At 40.9% G+C, this 17,148-nt stretch overlaps 1 long non-coding RNA gene across 13 annotated transcripts in view; it reads right to left on the bottom strand.

Annotated features, from left to right (window-relative positions):
* Positions 1-17,148, bottom strand: part of LOC113200265 (uncharacterized) — a 48,061-nt gene that overhangs the window by 13,685 nt on the left and 17,228 nt on the right. For all 13 annotated transcript variants that reach the window (XR_013343510.1, XR_013343509.1, XR_013343511.1 and 10 more), the window contains one exon: positions 229-338. This is a non-coding gene — a long non-coding RNA (uncharacterized LOC113200265). The remainder of the gene's footprint in view (positions 1-228; positions 339-17,148) is intronic.

The raw sequence follows: 17,148 nt of genomic DNA, 5'->3' as shown, positions 1-17,148 counted from the left end.
ACAGGCCACCAGCGGCATGAGGCCTCTCCCTTGCTGGGCTAGCTTGAGACCAGCCATGGAAAGCAACCTGGCCATCAGCCTCTGAGGGGACAAGGTGGCTCCAGGAGGTGGAGAACAGGCTGGTGGGCCACAAGGGGCAGTGGCTGCTGCTGATGCCCACTCCCCAAAGCCACCTGCACTGGGCGGCACCCTGCAGCTGGATGGCCATGGGGGAATGAGGTCACTCACCTCTGAGGCTGTCACGGGGGAGCCCACGCCAGGGCCCTGGGGTCCCCAGCTGTGTTTGTGACATTGATGGTCCCTCCAGTCACTGTCCCGGCTGCCACACGGTGTTTTATCTAGAGGAGGAAAGAGAAGGCCTGGGGGAGTCAGTGTGTCCTGGTGTGGGGCCGGCCGCCTTTCCCACCGTGTGTTCACGCTTGTCCGGTTGCAGTTAGAAAGGAACCTTCCTGTCCACGGACAGGGGTCAAGTTGTCCAGAGACGCTGCAGGGCTTCACCCAGCTATAAAGAAGGAAATCAGGCATGAGCGGGCGACGCACGGGGCTGCGCTGCGGGACCTGGTGCTGAGTGCAAGCTGGAGGGAAAGGGGGTTCCTGGAAATGGAAGGGGAGAGTTGCGTGGAGGACGAGGGGAGGGCAAGGGGCGAACCAGGCGGTGCAGCTGACTGATGGTGTCACGCGCAGACGCGGAAGTTCACAGCGCGACCCACTGCTTGTATAATTACACCATGCCAATAAACAGTGAATCACACCCTGAGGGGTTTCCAAACTTTAAATAAGAATATTGGAAGGGGAGGCTATTGAGAGAGTCCACATTCTAAATGAATCCAGGTAGAGCCTACATAGATGTGCTTGGTCGTCACTGCTGTGAGTGGCTTTACCTCGAGGCTGACACACGGCGGGAGCTGATTCTGTGCCAACGGACTTGAGTCCCGTTCCTACACAGGATACAAAATCATTTCACTGCATCACCAACTTTAATTTCATATTTCTCTATTTTAATTAAACCTTCATGTAGGTTGTAATAAAGACGACATAAAACAAAAGTAAGTGGGGGGCGGCGCCCACCTGTGATCCCCACAGCATGGGAGGCTGAGGCAGGAGATGGTGAGTTCAAAGCCAGCCTCAGTAAATTAGTGAGACCCTATCTCTAAATAAAATATAAAAAAGCCTGGGGTGTGGCTCAGTGGCCAATCACCTCTGGGGTTTAATTCCTGGTACCGACCAACCAGCAAACAAAAACCACAACAAAACAAAGTAAAGCGTTGCTTTGGGATAACGCAGGGGTGGAGCAGAGAGGCCTTGGGGGGTGACAATCAGGTGACAGGTTGATAGAAAGTTCCTTACTCAGGTCCCTACATTCGCTCCTGTGGGGAGTTTCCATTGAACACAGTGGGGACTCCCATATCCCAGGGACTTCCCAGGTCAGGGGAGTCCGCGGGCAGCCTGGCTCCTGGAGACTCAGGTGGCCGGGCTGAGCAGCCTGCACTCTGCTGGGTGGCCCCGCTGGCCCCATGGGCCCTGCCATGGACTGTGGGAACATGCAGCCCCGCCTGGGGAGGAACTGGAGCCCTGACCACCACCAGAGAGAACACAGTCCCTTGGAGCCAGAGCTGAGCCAGGCTGGAGCTTCAGGCAGGGTCACCCTGCACTTCCCCTGTGAGTTGGGGACCGGTTAGATCTTCCCTGATGTAAAATGAGTGGAAATCCAACTTCTGAAAATACATGAGGCTTTTGTCCGGGAGAGCAGGATGGAGGCCTAGCCCTCCCAGCAGCCCGGGCCCAGCCCAAGGGTCCGCAGCTCATGGACTCTCCTGGTTAAACCCATTCTTCCATTTTCAGCAACAGCCTCTTTCCCACCGTGGCCAATCCCCACACCCACAATCACTGAAGAGGGTAAGTGGCCACCGCTTCCCTCGTCCCCTGCCCCTCTTCTCCCATTCCAGGAAGTTGGGGGGAGTGGGCCCCCGCCTCGTGGCTGTCTCTGGCTCCAGGTGAGGAGGGCCATTAGCACCATGGGGGAGGGTCCTTCCTCCCTCCTGGTCCCTGATGCCCCTCGGCCTTCCCCTTCCTATGCTCAGCTGTCCTGCAGGCCGTGGCTCTGAACACCACATCCCGGTCAGGGCGGGGACTGGCCACTGCAGCCTGGAAGCCATACGTGCAGCTTGCTGTAGGGCTGGTGGCCTGGGCTGGCTCCAGGTCTGCAGGGCCCCTGCTGCCCACCCCGTCCTGTCTGGATTCCCACCCAGGGCCCTGCTCTGGCCTCAGTGCACCACAGACCCACGTAGGAGAGGTGGTGTTCCACCCTAGGGTCTGATGCCTGAGCACCCGGAAGTCTCCACAGGCTGCTGCAAAACTGGGCTGCAAGAGGCCCCCAAGGTGGCAGGGACCAGGCAGAACACGGAACCTCCAACCAGGGCTCCAGAGCCCTCCAACCAGGGCTCCCCTGCTGTGGGCCAGGGAGGATGGGGAGGGGCTTCTGCAGGAGGCGGCAGCTGTCCAGGAGAGAATGAGCCGCTAGGCCCGAGGACACCAGAGCAGAAATCCTGACTTTCCAAGGTGTTTCAGCCTTGGGACAGACGGAACACCAGTGAGGGTGGGAGCTGGAGCCTCCTCACTGCCAGGGAGGTGTTCGCCAGAGGCTGCACACAGCTAAGGGCCAAGCAGCACCCACCGTCAACCAACAAACACGGTCCAAGCACAGCCTCCAAAACTGTGAGGTATATAAGACCCTTTTCTTCATAAAGTTGGCCTGCCTCAAGTATTTGGTTATAGTAGTGTAACACAGATTAATGCACATGGGTTACACATCTGAGATTCAATCAACAAGAAATTGCAAATGGGAACTTTGTCATTATACTCTAAACAGTACAGCATAATAACTGCTTGAGTAGCATTTGCATTGTTTGGGGTGTTATGGGCACCCTAGAGATGATTTGAAGTATACCAGGGGATGTGTGTATGTTCAGGTAAATACCACATTTTTTATGAGGGATGAGGCTGCATGGATTTGGGTGTCTGCAGAAGTCCCCAGATTAATCCTCCATGGACATTGAACAAAGGTGCAACCAGGAGAGTGTCAGAGGACACATCAGGGTCTACCTGTGGATCTCTGTCAGCCATAGTAATCATGTAGGGCCTTTACTCTGAGTGAGGCAAGGGGCTGTGCTGGGCTCTGAGCAGAGGAGGGACAGGCCCTCCATCCCATTTTCTCCATGGAGCATGGACTTCAGGGGGACATGGCAGGAGAAGGAGGATCACTGAGAACCTCAGTGTATAATCCCGGGAGCTAAGAGGGTGGCCAAATGTGTAGGGAAGGTGGAGGTCTGAAGGCGAGTTAATGCTGATTCTAGTGTCATCCAGAGCTCTTCTTATTCTCATTTGAGGTGTGTGGGGGACTCTCCCCAGATACCTGCATTCCAACAGATGTAACATGGAGTGTCAGAGAAAGAGGGAATCAAACACGGCAGCAAGGATCTGCCCTGAGCAATGGGAAGGATGGAACAAGGTCCGAAGTCTCTTTGGTTGGAACAGCAGGCCTGCTGGGGAGAGAAGGGGAGGAGAGAAAGTCGATGCGGTTAGTGAGAAGTCAGCTGGGACTCTGCATGTATTTGCTTGTTTCAGGATGGAGGAAATGCCAGCCTATTGGCATATTAAAGGATCCTAAATAATAAAATGTTGCAGGGCCTGGAACTCCTCTCCAGTGATTGGGTGGCCTTTGAAGGAGCATAGAGATTTAATGACTGATGTTGAGGGAAAGACAAAAATATCATGGAGTGAGTAGATGAGTTTGTGGATAAAGGGATGTGCTGGAGAGAGATATGCACTCTGAAGTGGAGAAAACCAAGTTATTAGTGGAAAAGGAAGGCTCAAAGAAACATTGAAAACCAAAGAGAAATGAGAAACAAGAGGAAGGAGAATCTAAAAGGGATATGTATTAGTGAACATTGTGGAGTATGAGTACGGAATATAAAATGTGGGGCGTGAAGAATGGAGAGTGAAGTTTGGAGAAAGAAATATGAAGAATGAAGTGTAGGGCTGGGGATGTGGCTCAAGCGGTAGCGCGCTCGCCTGGCATGCGTGCGGCCCAGGTTCGATCCTCAGCACCACATACCAACAAAGATGTTGTGTCCGCCAAGAACTAAAAAAATAAATAAATATTAAAATTCTCTCTCTCTCTCTCTCCCACTCTCTCCCTCTCTCTCACTCTTTCAAAAAAAAAAAAAAGAATGAAGTGTAGAACACAAGGAGTTGAGTTTGAAGCAAGTAGTGTGGAATATGGAAAATGGCACATGAAATATGGAGATGGGGTTATGGAGTAAGGAACTGAGAATACAATATAAATAATAAAATATAGAATGTGAAGAGTAGTGTATAGAATATAAAGAATTAAGAATGATGACAGAATGTGGAAAATAGAGCATGAAGTATAGATGATGAAAAGTGGTATATGAAGAATGGAAATTAAAGTATGGAGAATATAGCACGGAATATGCAAAGTGGAGACAGAGAGTAGAGTATGGAGAATGGAATAGAGAATATGGAGAACAGAGTATGGTAAATGGAGAATTGGTCATGGGGTATAGAACAGGAAGAACAGTGTGTGGAATAGAGACAATAAGGAATGGAGAAAAAAGTATAAGGAATGGAGGAGAATGAAATATGAAGAATAGAGTATGGAGATAGAAAATGGAGAGTGGTGTGTGGAATCGAGTATGGAGACTACACTGTTGCTTGTAAAGTTTGGGATATTGTAATATCAGCTACTCAGAAGGCTGAGCCAGAAGAATCATGTGTTTGGGGTCAGCCTTGGTAACATAGTAGACCCTGTTAAAAAAAAAAAAAACAAGATTGGTGTATGGATTATGGAATTAGCAATAGAAGACTGGTGAAAGGACTTGGAATATTCAGAAGGGAGTAAGAGCTACGGAAAATTATGAATAATAGAATATGGAATATTGAGAATATAGTTGTAGAATGAATGGTGGAGAATGGAGAATGGACTGTGGAAAATGAAGAATGAATAACAGAATATAGAGAGTGGATTGTAAAGTGGAGACTGGAGGAGGAGAGTGGAGTACGGTGTGTGAAGTGTGGAGTATGGAGAATGGAGCATACTGAATGAAGTAAGGGGAAGGAAAATGAAGGGAAGTACCAAAAACAGAGTATAGAATATGGTAAAAAAATGTCTGGAGTACGGAATCAGAGATAAAAGAATGGAGAAAGATGGAATAGAGAGAGTAGAGTAGGAAAATGGAGAATATGAAGTTTGGAGAGCAGAGAAGAGAACATGGTGAATTAAGTGTGAAGAATGGAGAATGAACTGTGAAGAATGAATAATGTAATGTAGAATACAGAGAATGAAGTGTGGGGTGACTACAGGAAGGGGAGAACTCAGTAAGGTGTGGGAAGCATGGAGTATAGAGAGTGGACAATGGAGTGAAGAGTGGACATGGGGTATCAAGTATGGAGAATCCAATGGAGGACGAAGTGTGGCATAAGGAGAATGGAGAAAGTAAGATGACATACGGAATTTGGATAATAGATTATAGAGAAAAGGAAATAGAGAGTAAAAAAGCAAAATATTGAAAAAAAAGAGTATAAAGAATAGATATGAGAATGAATAATGGGATGAAAATTAGTATGGAGAATGCAATATGATTATGGTGAATAGAATATAAAGGAGAGACTATGAAATATATAGAATATGTATTCTCTGTACTCTCTGCTTAACAACATATTACATTGTCCATTCCGTGTAATATGGACAATGTAATATGTTGTTAAGTAGAGAGTACAGAGAATGGGAATCATAGTATGCTATTTGGAGTACAGGGTATACAAACTGAAGAAAGGTAGTGAAAATGGAATAAGAGGATTGGTTTGTGTAGGAAATGGAGTATTAAGAATGGGGAATTGAGGAGTGTGGAGTTAGGAGTTGAAGAGTAGTGTATGAAGAATGAAGATTGGACACTAGAAAGTAGAGTAGGGGAAATGAGGCTAAGAATGAAGTATACACTATGTAGATTGGAATATGAAGTACTGATAACAAAGAGTGGAGAAGGGGGTATGGGTAATTGACTATGGAGACAGGAAAATAAAGAATGGGTATAAAGTATGAGTACAGAGTATATAAAGTATGGATAATGATGCCTAGAGAATGGAGTATGGATTAAGGAGATTGGAATTTGGAAATGTAAGTTAGAGAATAGAGGAAAAGGCTGCAATATAGAGAAGGGAGAATGGAATTTAAGAAAAGAGGATGAAGACTGGAGAATTGAATATGGAACAGAGAATGGATTGTAGAGAGTTCAGGATGGAGATTGTAGTATGATGAGTGTGGAATAAAGAACAGTGTGTGGAGAATGTTGTGTCAAATATGAACAGCAGAGAAGGAAGTATGGACTGGAGAGTGGAGTATCATGTATAGCGAATGAAGAAAGAAGAAAGCAATGTGGCAGATGGAATGAAGTACTAATTGTCAAGTCAAAAGACTGGAGAATTGAGTGTGGTGAAAGGAGTAAGGAGAGAGGATGTGAAGAATGGAGTTCAGCTAGGTGCTGTGAGGCACACCTATAATCCCAGTGGCTCGAGAGGCTGAGACAGGAGGATCCCGAGTTCAAAGTCAGCCTTAGCAATGCCAAGGCACTAAGAAACTCAGTGAGACCCTGTCTCTAAATAAAATACAAAATAGGGCTGGGGATGTGGCTCAGTGGTTGAGTGTCCCTGAGTTTGTTGTTTTTTTTTTTAAAGAATGGAGTACAATATATGGAAAAAAGATTATGGAATATGGAGCATGGATAATGGAGAAGGGGTTATAGAATGAAGAATGAAATGGATAATGAAAAATGTGTAGACGTTTCTGTGTAGAGTGGAGAATGGAGAATAGAGAATGGAATGCAAAGTTTAGAATCTGGAGAATGAGCAAAGGAGTATGGAGATTGAAAAATAGAGTGAAGAGTGGAGAAGGGCGTTTGAATGGGCATAGATATGGCGAGTGTGGAATGCAGAATAGTGTTTGGAGACTGTTCCATGGAGAATGAAGATGGGCATGGTGTATGGAATATGATGGCTGAAGAATGGAGTACCAAGTACGGGGTATGGAAAATGGAGAATCACAACTGAGTATGAATATGGGAAATAATTGTGTACAGTGCAGCATGGAGAATGTAGAACATATGGGAGGATGAAGTACAGGCTAAGAAAAATGGAGCATGGAGGATAGAAAATAGAGCATTAAGGATAGATAATGGGGGGCCGGGGCTGGAGCTCCATGATAGAGCTCTTGCCTAGCATGTGTGAGGCACTGGGTTCGATTCTCAACACCACATATAAATAAATAAATAAAGATCCAACAACAACTATAAAAATATTTTTAAAAAAGAGAATAGATAATGGAGAAATGGAGAGTAGAACGTGGATAAGAATTATGTACTATGAAGAATGGTGCAGGAAAATGTACAAAGAGGTACAAAGTGTGCAGAACAACAAATGGAAAATAAAGAATAGAAACTGAAGAATGCGGGGAAGTAATAATAATGAGCAGAGTACGGGGAATGGAGTGTGAAGATAGGAAAATGGAAAAAGCCAGATTGAAAGAAAATGTGAAAATCTGGATCTCGATTATGGCAACAGGTCGGGTTGGACAGTGGGGACTGCAAAAAGGAATTCAAGTGCAGAGAACGGAATATACCATATGGGAAACAAGCCAGGTGACACACACCTGGGATCCCAGCTACCTGGGGGTTGGAGGCAGGAAGGTCACAAGTGGAGGCCCAAATGCATAACTTGTGAGACCTTATCTCAAGATGAAAATAGAAGGGGTTATAGAATGAAGTGGCTCGCGAGGCTGAGACAGGAGGATTCCGAGTTCAAAGTCAGCCTTAGCAATGTCAAGGCACTAAGAAACTCAGTGATTAACTCAGTGGGCCATGATATATAGACATGGTAAAAGACATCCGAGAAAGAATGGGAACCAACCGCCGCCTGCACCGCTGCTGCCTCTGATTCCGCTGCTGCCAGCCTGAGATCGCCTGGAGTCTTCTTTCTGGGTGTCACTGCCACAGAAGAAACCACTGCCCTGGACACTACTGAAGCTGACACTGATGCTGACCCCCGGAGATCACCTGGGGACCGTGACCCCCGCAGCTGCAGTTGTAGCTGTCTCTGCAGCTGCCACTACTGCTGACCTACTGCCAACCACCACCACTACTACTGCTGACCTACTGCCAACCACCACCACTACTACCGCTGCTACCACAGCCTGGGGGACTGCTGCAGGGCAGACTCCAGGTCTAGTTGCATGTGGCTGCACCCATTTGTGGACACCAGCCAGGGTCAGGGCCTGGGTGCCAGCAGGTTGACCACCACAAGAGCCTCTGTCTGGGGACTCCAGCTGGGACCTGCAGGTCCAGTGTGGGGGTGCTGCAGGTTTGGAGGAGCCTGGGGTCTTCCTGCTGAGAGTGCTGGTGGCCCTGGTCTTGATGTTGCATCTCGGGGTTGCTCCTTTGCATGAGGGTATCCCTGGTGGTCTCTCTGCAAGTAGGAGCAGCACTAAGATCTTGGGACTGCAGCATGGCTGATCCTGAGACGTCTGAAGCCCAGATTAGAGTGGGATAAAGACTGGGTTTTGAGGGCTGGTCTGGGTTTGGCGATGCTGAGAGAACACTGACAGAGACAGTTCAACTTTCCAGCAAGACTTATTTTATTTTTTGATTCAGTAACCTCTCTACCATATTTGAAATGGTTTTTTTTATGCATCAGTGTGTGGAGGATAATGATATATGATTGGCATTTTGCATTTTTGTTGTATTCTTATGTCTTTAATTTTTTCTCTTTGTTCATATTCTTCCTCTCTCTTGTCTATTTTCTTTCCAACTTTCCTCCAACCAACAGCCATTCTCTGTCGGCTCCTCTTCCACTCTTCCTGTGAATTCTTATTTCTAGCTTCTCTCTTCCTCCCTCATGAATATTGCATACTACATACCTCTGTTCTCTTGCCCACCATTTGAAACTGTATATTGTTTTAACAATATTCTGTTTGTACTACAGATAGTTATCGAACTCATCATTTTGGTTCAATGCAAGAAAGCAGTGGAGGGCTGGGGATGTGGCTCAAGTGGTAGCACGCTCACCTGGCATGCGTGCGGCCCAGGTTCGATCCTCTGCACCACATACCAACAAACATGTTGTGTCCGCCAAAAACTAAAAAATAAATATTAAAATTCTCTCTCTCTCTCTCTCTAAAAAAAAAAAAGAAAAAGAAAGCAGTGGACACCTTAGCGGGAGCTGTTAGGTTTAAGGCTGTATAGTGTGTACACTGGGTGCTGTTGATATTGGTCTCACCGTGAAAGGTGAAGTGCTGCAAACCTTCAGGGACACTATAGGTCTACGGGGTAGAATTGATCCTGCCTTAGATCCGTACTTTTAGATGGGAGAATACACTAGCAACATGGAAAAACAAGGGAATAAAGTGCCCCAAATAAACCAAGATGCTTCAACAACAGAAGCCACTGATAACACAGTGGAAGAAATGTCCAAGAAAGAGTTCATATTGTATACAGTTAAACTGATACGTGTAGTAAAGGGTAGCATAAGGAGTGAAATCAAAGAAAAAATACAGGGGCTGGGGTTGTGGCTCAGCGGTAGAGAGTTCGTCTATCACGTGGGAGGCCCTGGGTTCAATCCTCAGCACCACATAAAAGTAAATAAATAAAATAAAGGTATTGTGTCTAATTACAACCAAAAAATAAATATTATAAAAAAGAAAAAATACAGGAAGTAAAAGACCACTTTGTTAAAGTGTTAGAGATTGTGAGAAGAAAACAAGCAGAAATCCTCAAAATGAAGTAATCAGTAAACCAAATTATAAATTCATTTGGAAGCATCACCAACAAATTAGACCACTTGGAAGACAGAACCTCAGACAATGAAGACAAAATATGTAACCTTAAAAGTAGAGTTGAACACGCAGAGATGATGGTAAGAAACCATGAGCAGAACATCCAAGAATTATGGGATAACACACAAAAAAAAACAAATTTAAGATTTATTGGAAGAGATGAAAGAGCAGAGATACAAACCAAAGGAATGGAAAATATTTTCAATGATAAAATAGAAAAATTTCCAAATCTAAAGAATGGGATAGAAAATCAAATACAAGAGGCTTACAGAACCCCAAAAGTACAAAATTACAGCAGACCCACAACAAAAACATATTATAATGAGAATGACTAACACAGAGAATAAAGATAAAATCTTAAAGGCTGTGAGAGGAAAAAAAATCAAATTACATATAGGGGGAAACCAATTTGGATCTCAACTGATTTCTCAGCCCAGACCTTCAAAGATAGGAAATCCTGGAATAATATATTTCAAGATATGAAAGAAAATGGATGCCAACCAAGAATTTGATATCCAGCAAAATTAAGTTTCAAATTTGAAGATGAGATTAAAACATCCATGATAAAAAAAATGAAAAGAACTCACAACTAGAAATCCTACACTATAGAGCATTCTCAACAAAATATTCCATGATGAAGTGAAAAAAAAGTAAAGACCAGCAAAAGGAGAATCTACACTAAAGGGACATTCAACCAAATGAGAAACTAAGACAAATCAAAAACCAGAAATAAATCAAAATGACAGGGAATACAAATCATATCTCAATAATAACCTTGAATGTTAACAACCTAAACTTATCAATCAAAAGACATAGACTGGAAGATTGGATTAAAAAGCAAGACCAACAATATGCTGTCATCAAGAGACTCACCTTGTGGGCAAAGTCATACACAGACTGAAGGTGAAAGGGTGGGAAAAACTTATCACTCATGGATTGCATAAACAAGCAGGACATAACAATTATAAATACTTATGTCTCAAACAATGGAGCATCTAGGTACATTATACAAACCCTTCTCAATTTCAAGAGTCAAAAAGATCACAATACAATAATACTGGGTGACTTTAACACATCTCTCTCAGTACCAAACAGATCTTCCAAACAAAATCTAAATAAGGAAAATATAGAACTAAATACTATAATATATATATATATATATATATATATAATATTTTATCCATTAAGGAGCAAATATACTTCCTTCTCAGCAGCACATGGCTCCTTCTTTAAAGTAGACCAGATCTTATGTCACAAAGCAACTCTTAGATATAAAAAAGTAGAAATAATACCCTGCATTCTATCAGACCACAATGGAATGAAATTAGAAATAAATGATAAAATAAAAAATAGAAGTTACTATAACAAATAGAGACTAGTAATACACAATTGAATGATGAATAGATATTAGAAGAAATCAAGGATGAAATAAAAATTCTTACAGGTAAATGAGAACACTGATACAACATATCAAAATCTCTGGGACACTATGAATGCAGTACTAAGAGGAAAGTTTATTGTGTTGAGCTCATTTATTTAAAGAATAAAAAGTCACAAAAAACACCCCTTCATGTTCAACACACTAGAAAAGCTGCAGATAGTAGAGACATACCTCAACATTCTAAAAGCTGTATATGCTAAACCCAAGCCCAGCATCATTCTAAATGGAGAAATAAATGAGAACATTCCCTCTAAAAACTGGAATAAGACAGGATGTCCTCTTTCACCATTTCTATTGAGCATCATCCTTGAAAGTCTAGCCAGAGCAATTAGACAAAAAAAAAAAAAAAAGAAAGAAAAGAAATTAAAGGAATACAAATAACACTATATCTTAAAGCCCTGGAAAAAGAAGAACAAATCAACACCAAAATCAGCAGAAGACAGGAAATAATTAAAATCAGAACTGAAATTAATAAAATCAAAACAAAAGAAACAATTTTAAAAATTGACAAAGCAAAAAGTTGGTTCTTTGAAAAAAATAAATAAAATACATAAACCCTTGGCCATGCTAATGAAGAGAAAAAGAGAGAAAACTCAAATTACTAAAATACAAGATGAAGAAGGAAATATCAAAATGGACACATCTGAAATACAAAAGATAATCAGAAACTATTTTGAAAATTTATACTTGAATAAAATAGAAAATATCGAAGATATCAACAAATATGACCTACCCAAACTGAATGAGTTCCGACACAATAAAAACACATTGATTTCCAGTAATGAAATAGAAAATGCCATTGAAAGCCTACCAACCAAGAAAAGCCCAGGACCAGATGGATTCTCAGCCGAGTTCTACAAGACCTTCAAAGAAGAATTAACACCAATACTCCTCAAAGCATTCCATGAAACAGAAAAGGAGGGAACACTTCCAAACTCATTCTGTGAGGCTAATATCACCCTGATTCCAAAACCAGACAAAGACACATCAAGGAAAGAAAACCTCAGATCAATATCCCTGATGAACATTTATGCAAAAATTCTCAATAATATTCTGGTAAATTACATACAAAAACACATTAAAAAGATAGTGCACCATGATCAAGTGGGATTCATCCCAGGGATGCAGGGTTTGTTCAACATATGGACATCAATAAACATAATTCACCATATTAATAGACTTAAAAACAAGAATTATATGATCATCTCAATAGACGCAGAAAAAGCATTTGACAAAATACAGCAGCACCAGTTCATGTTCATCACACTAGAAAAGCTGCAGATAGTAGGGACATACCTCAACATTCTAAAAGCTGTATATGCTAAACCCAAGCCCAGCATCATTCTAAATGGAGAAAAATTGAGAACATTCCCTCTAAAAACTGGAATAAGACAGGATGTCCTCTTTCACCATTTCTATTGAACATCATCCTTGAAAGTCTAGCCAGAGCAATTAGACAAAAGAAAGAATTTAAAGGAATACAAATAGGTAAAGAAGAATTCAAACTATCACTATTTTCTGATGACAGGATATCTAGAAGATCCAAAAAACTACACCAGAAAACTTCTAGAACTAATAAATGAATTCAGCAAAGTAGAAAAATATAAAATCAACACCCATGAATCAAATGCATTCCTATACATCAGTGATAAATCCACTGAAAGAGAAATTAGGAAAACTACTCCATTCACAATAGCTTCAAAAAAAAACCTGGGAATAGATCTAGCAAAAGAGTGAAAGATCTGTACAATGAAAACTACAGAACACTAAAAACGAAATTGAAGAAAACCTCGGAAGATGGAAAGATCTCCCATGCTCCTGGATAGGCAGAATTAATATTGTCAAAATGGCCATAGTACCAAAAGTATTGTACAGATTTAATGCAATTCCTATTAAAATCCCAATGACATTCTTCATAGAAATAGAAAAAACAATCATGAAATTTATTTGGAAAAATAAGAGATGCAGAATAGCTAAAGCAATCCTTAGCAAGAAAAGTGAAGCAGGAGGCATCGCAGTACCAGACCTTATACTCCAGAGACATAGTAACAAAAGTGCCTGGTATTGGCACAAAAATAGACTTGTAGACCAATGGTACAGAATGGAGAACACAGAGACACACCCACATAAATATGGTTATGTCATACTAGACAAGGTGCCAAAAACATTCACTGGAGAGAAGATGGCCTATTCGACAAATGGTGTTGGCAAAACTGGAAATCCGTATGTAACACAATGAAATTAAATCTCTATCTCTTACCCTGCACAAAAATCAACTCAAAGTATAACAAAGAGTTAGGCACTAGAACAGAGACCCTGTACCTATAGAAGAAAAAATACACCCAAATCTTCACATCGGCCTAGGATCTGACTTCCTTAACAAGATTCTTAAAGTGCAAGAAGTAAAATCAAGAATCAATCAATGGGGTGGATTCAAATTTAAAAGACTTTTCTCAGTAAAGGAAACAATTAATAAAGTGAGGAGAGAGCCTACAGATTGGGAGAAAATCTTCACTACATGCACCTCTGATAATAATAATAATAATCTCTAGGATATTTAAAGAACTCAAAAAAAAACTATCATCAAAAAAACAAATAACCCAATCAATAAATGGGCTAAGGAACTGAACAGACACTTCACAGAAGAAGAAATACAATTGATCAACAAATATATGAAAAGGTGTTCAACATCTCTAGCAATTAGAAAAATGCAAATCAAAACTACTCTTAAGATTTCATCTCACTCCTGTCAGAATGACAATCATCAAGAATACAGGTAACAGTAAATGTTGGTGAGGATGTGGTGAAAAAGGTACACTCATACATGGCTGGTGGGACTGCAAATCAGTGCAACCACTATGGAAAGCAGTACAGAGATTCCTCAGAAAATTGGGAATGGAACCACCATTTGACTCAGTTATTCCACTCCTTGGTTTATACCCAAAGGACTTAGAATAGCATACTATAGTGACACAGCCACTTCAATGTTTATAGAAGCTCAATTCACAACAGCTAAAATATGGAACCAACCTAGGTGTCCCTCAATAGATGAATGGATAAAGATAATGTGGTGTATATACTCAATGGAATATTACTCAGCTTTTTTTTTTTGAGAGAGAGAGAGAGAGAGAGAGAATTTTTTAATATTTATTTTTTAGTTTTCAGTGGACACAACATCTTTATTTTATTTTTATGTGGTGTTAAGGATCGAACTCAGTGCCCTGTGCATGCCAGGAGAGCGTGTTACCGCTTGAGCCACATCCCCAGCCCATTACTCAGCTTTAAAGAAGAGTAAAATTATGGCATTTGCCAGTAAATGGTTGGAATTGGAGAATATCATGCTAAACAAAATAAGCCAATCCCACAAAACCAAAAGCCAAAAGTTTTCTCTAATATGCAGATGCTAACTTACAATAAGGTGGGGGGCACTTATAGGGAAGAATAGCATTACCTTGGATTAGGGAGGGAAGTGGAGGGGATGTGGGGATAGGAAAGATAGTGGAATGAAACAGACATGATTACTGTATGTATCTATGTGACTGAAAGACCAATATGATTCTGCAACATGTACACTCAGAAAAGTAAGAAATTGTACCCTATCTATGTATGATATATCAATGTGCATAAATGCATTCTACTGTCATGTATAACTAATTAAAACGAATTTAATTTTGTTAAAAAAAAGAAAAGAAAGAATGGATTGGAGAATGTAATATTGAGAATGGAGTATAACTGTATGTATGGAGAATTCAATATAGAGAATAGATAGGAGTGGAGAATGGAATCTGGCTGTGTGGAGTATATAAAATGTAGAATAGGGTCTTAATAATGGAATAAGAATGTGTATTTAACATTAGAAAGGAGTATAAAGTATGTAATGTGGAAAATGTTTATATAGATGGAATATAGGGTGTGGATACTAGAGTATGGGGAAGGAAGAAGGAAGAATGGAGTAAGAACATGAAGAATGGAGTACAGGAAATGGCAGATAGAATATGGAGAATGGAACATATTCAGAATGGAGAATGAAGAATGAAGCATACATTATGGCTACAGGAGTACAAACAATGGAGTGTGGAGAAAATGCAGAATAGAGTATAGATAGCAGAGAATGGAGTATTAAGTATGGAGAATGGAAAAGATTTCCAGAAACAGAGTATGGAGAACGATGAATGGAACGGAGAAAGGAGTTTAAAATTAGAATGGTGTTTGAAGCATAGGGCACAGGTATGGTAAACGCAGCATGGCAAATAGAGTTTGAACAAAGTAGAAGAGACAATCAAGTACAACAACAAATGGAGCAAGTGCTATGGAGCATAGACTTGAGAATGGAGTAAGATGTATGGAGTGAAAAGTGTATGGAGAACATGGAAAAGAATAAATACAGAGAACAAAGAGTAAACATAGAGAACAAAGAAAAGAAAAGAATAAATAAAGAGAACAAACAAAAGTAAAGTAAGTATAAATAATAGAGTATTGAATATGAAGTGGAGAATAGATCATGGTGTATGTAGTAAGATGGAAAATGGAATCTGTTGATTTGAGTGAGGAAAATGGAAAATAGAGAATGAAGATTGAAAATGGAACATAGAATATGGTGAATGATGCGTGCAATATGGAGGATGAAAATGGATAATGTGATATAGAATAAGGACAATGGAATATAGGGAGTATGCAAAAGAAATATTGGGAATGGCCTATGAAGAATGTTACAAGAGTGTGGAGAATGTTGTAGGAATATGGAAAATGGAGAATGCAGTATGAATAATGTTCAATAGATAATGAAATGTTGGAATATGGAGAATGGGTTATAGAGTGTGAAGTCTGGAATTTCTGAAATGTGGAAAGGAGAATGAAGTATGTAGAATGGACAGTGGAGTATGAAGTATACAATACAAAGAATGTCGAATGGAGTGTGGTAAATGGAACAAGAAAAATAGAGAATAGGAATAAATGGAGTATCGAGTATGAAGAATAGAGTATGAAAAGCAGTTTATGGAATGGTGAATGGAATGGGTAGTAGGAGGAGGATTATGTAATATGAAAATGTTTATGGAGAATAGTGCAGAGTTGGAAAATAGAATAGGGAGAATGAAATGTGGAATATGGAATGTGGGTTACAGGGCATGAATTTTGCAGTTTGGAGAATGGATAATAGAGTAGGTTGAATAGATAGTGGAATATTCAACATAGAACACAATTAATGTAGTAAGGAACAGAGAAGAAAGAATGGAGTATTAAACATAGAGAACAGAGTATAGAATATTGAGTGGAGAGTACAGGACGGATGATGGTGAATGGAAAAAGCACAGTACATAAGAAAGAATGGAGAATAAATTATGGAGAATGAAGTTATGGAGAATACAAATATATAATGTGAAGTATGGAGGGACAATGCTGTATAGTGAATGGAATAAGAAGAATAAAAATGAATAACAAAATGTAAGTGTAGAGAGTTGAATATGGAGTATGAAGAATAGAATGTGTAGAATAGATTATGGCAGAGGATAATGTAATGTGGATAATAGAGCATAGAGTGGAGTGTGAAGTATGGAGAATGGCATATGTTGTATAGAATACAGAGTTATAAAATAGAGAATACAGAATAGTATGTGAATAATGGAGCATGGCAAGTGAGGATGGAGGAAGGAGAATAAAGGTTAGAGAATAGATTATAGAATATAAACAATGATGTAAGTGTGGCGAATGGTGAGTGGAGTATGGTGTAGGACGAATGGTAAGTGAAGTATGGATTATGAATAATGGCTTATAAACAGGAAAAGGCATGTAGACTATGTAGCATGAA

Source organism: Urocitellus parryii, chromosome 4, assembly GCF_045843805.1.
Source record: "Urocitellus parryii isolate mUroPar1 chromosome 4, mUroPar1.hap1, whole genome shotgun sequence".
NCBI classification, from domain to species: Eukaryota; Metazoa; Chordata; class Mammalia; order Rodentia; family Sciuridae; genus Urocitellus; species Urocitellus parryii.
Note: the sequence above shows the minus strand (reverse complement) of the source record. Positions and strands in the feature narration are given on the sequence as shown.